Source organism: Condylura cristata, unplaced genomic scaffold, assembly GCF_000260355.1.
Source record: "Condylura cristata isolate star-nosed mole 26May11 unplaced genomic scaffold, ConCri1.0 scaffold00011, whole genome shotgun sequence".
Lineage (NCBI taxonomy): Eukaryota > Metazoa > Chordata > Mammalia > Eulipotyphla > Talpidae > Condylura > Condylura cristata.
This window is the reverse complement of record NW_004567112.1, coordinates 50,928,333-50,931,020: the sequence shown is the minus strand read 5'-3', so window position 1 is coordinate 50,931,020 and position 2,688 is coordinate 50,928,333.

Sequence of the window (2,688 nt, the reverse complement as noted above, 5' to 3'; positions counted from 1 at the left end):
CGGGAATCGAACTCATGCGGAAGTGGCTTTAGCTTCTCAATGCAGTGCTTTAACCACCTGCGCCACCACGGAGGGACTGGTATAACTATTTTAAGAAAATGTTTTTCTTTTATTTTTTTGAGAAATTTGGTAATTTAAGGGAATTTTACTAAATACTATAGTATGCATAGACCACAATAATTTTTTTTGACAAAACATCCTCTGTTAAATGTCCTAACAACTCAACTTGTTCAATAGGATGTCATTATCTTACTACTGTTGCCCATTTGTTTAATCAATTTTTGAAAATAATACTAAATCTTGAAGTGATTCATTAATTTGTAATATTAATGACCATAAAAGATTGATTAAGAATCATTAAACAGAGTCTGTAATGAAAGACATGCATAGATAACTGAAACAGTTTATTTGATAAAGGACTAGAATTGTAGCAAATATGCAAACTAGTTATGTTTGGAGTTTCTAATCAAATAAAATCTATATTTCAATTTCACAAGTTTCTCCTGGTTAAAAACATTTCAGGGATTTGTTGTATAGCTCAGCTCTGGGTAGCATGGTTTTATCCATTTTCTATGAAGCTGATGGTGTTTTCTTCTTGAAAATAATGTTTAATCTAATTCAGTGGCATATGTTATTATTCTGTGGGGATTATCACTTTTGCAATTTTTCTGATCTTAATTGAGGTTTTTGCAAATTGTCGCATCAAAAATAGTTAAATAGTGGGGAAAATTGTCACAAAAATTTTCCCCCCAAAATTATATAAAAAATCCTTTGATATCTGAGTAGATGCTAATTAAAATGAACTTCTTTGAAAAAAATCATTTTCCATTTTTTTTAAAAGCTTTATTTATGTATACAGAACTGGGGTACAGGCCAGAGGAGTGGTGGGTGAGAAGATTCACCAGGGACAGAGTGGGGAGAAGAACAGGCAGATCTACCAAGTACACTGCTGAGGGGAGCAGTGGGCAGGCCAGGAGAGGTCTGTCGCACCATGTGGGTCACTCCCTGGCAAGGGATTGAACTAGTGCTTCAGTGACTTCGCAGAGCTTCATAACACAGTGCTTTAACCTATTGCACCACCAGGGAGAGTCCTCCATTTTGTTATTTAATTCCAAAATAATATGCTTAAAATTCTTGATTGGGCCCTCCCTGGTGGCGCAGCGGGTTAAAGCGCAGCACTGAGAATCTGAAGCCACTTCCGCATGAGTTCGATTCCCGCCTGCCCCGGAGGAGACCACATGGCGAGCCAGGCCTCTCCTGACCCGCCCGCTGCTCCCCTCAGCAGTGTACTTCGTCAATCTGCCTGTTCTGCTCCCCACTCTGTCTCTGGTGAAGCCTCTCACCGCCCCTGAGCCTCTGGCCTGTACCCCAGTTCTGTATGCACAAATAAATAAATAAATCTTAAAAAAAAAAAAAAAATTCTTGATTGGCAAAAATCTGATATTGCCCTTTTAAAAAGCTTCCCATTTAATGTCGTAGTAGTATATTTTAAAATAAGGATAATTTATACATTTTAATATTCCATTTAAGTGGATGAGATACTTGTAAGAACTTTTGATTAAATGCTTTTTTAAAAATATACTACTTAAAAATCATCTTTTAAAGGACAGGGAAGAGTAAAATATAAACAATTTATGTAATTAGAAATAACCTAGAGATTCCACAGTAAGGTTCTTTGGACTTCTTTTTTTTTAACAGTTCAAGAAGTGAAAGTTTAAGATACTAAATGAGAAAAAAGTAAAAAGATATGGAGAGATGGGAATGTAATATACAAAATCCTATATTGCTCATGGCTCTTCTAGGCGTCACCATGAACTAAAACTAATGGTTTAAGTATATTTCTGAAATATGTTTTGTCAGGTAGAATCTTTATACAAATAGATGAAGTTTTCTAGTGATTACATTTTTGACTAGTCTAGAATTAATTATTTATTAAACAGTAAAAAGAAAATAAGATACCCACCTGAATTAAAAGCTTACAAATAGCATAAAGTTCATTAACTTAATAAGTGTAAGAGCTTGAACTCTAATTGGAAAATGATAGAAACATCCTAAGAGATTTTAATGAGACTTATCTCTTCTGAGATAATGACTCTCCTTCAGCCTCTCACTTCAAAATGCACATTCTTTACCTAAGTACAGATATAGCAGGCACTCTAATACTAATCAGTTATTAGTAGACACATAAACTGAACAGAGGAGACACTAGTGGCTGGCAAAAGAAAAAGCTTGACATCCTGGAAAAAATTGCTGAGAAGCAGAAGACAAACATTAAAGAATACAGGTGCCCGTGAAAGAAGCATTGCCATGAAGGTCAGCTATTCATGAAAGGGCAAAAGGAAGAAAGAAGCCTAATTAAAGTTCAGGTTAATCTCTGTCTACACTGACCACCAAAAACAATGTTCCAGGTATTGGAGGAGTGTGTTAGTTAGCAGAATGGTCCAGGTTGTCCAGGTCCCCCAAACCTGCGTGTTTGAAATGAATTCTTCAATCCACACCATCAAAACAAACACACTTTTAGTGCATAAGACCTTCAATAGAAAATAAGTTTAATTTATAACTAGTGTGCAATAAAGAAAAGAGAAAAATGCTATAGTTTATAAATCAAGCACCCAGTTACCTATGTCCTCTTGTGCAAAACCCAGCCAAATAGGGTTGGCCCAAAGCAGGGCCCCTTAGGCCCAAAAG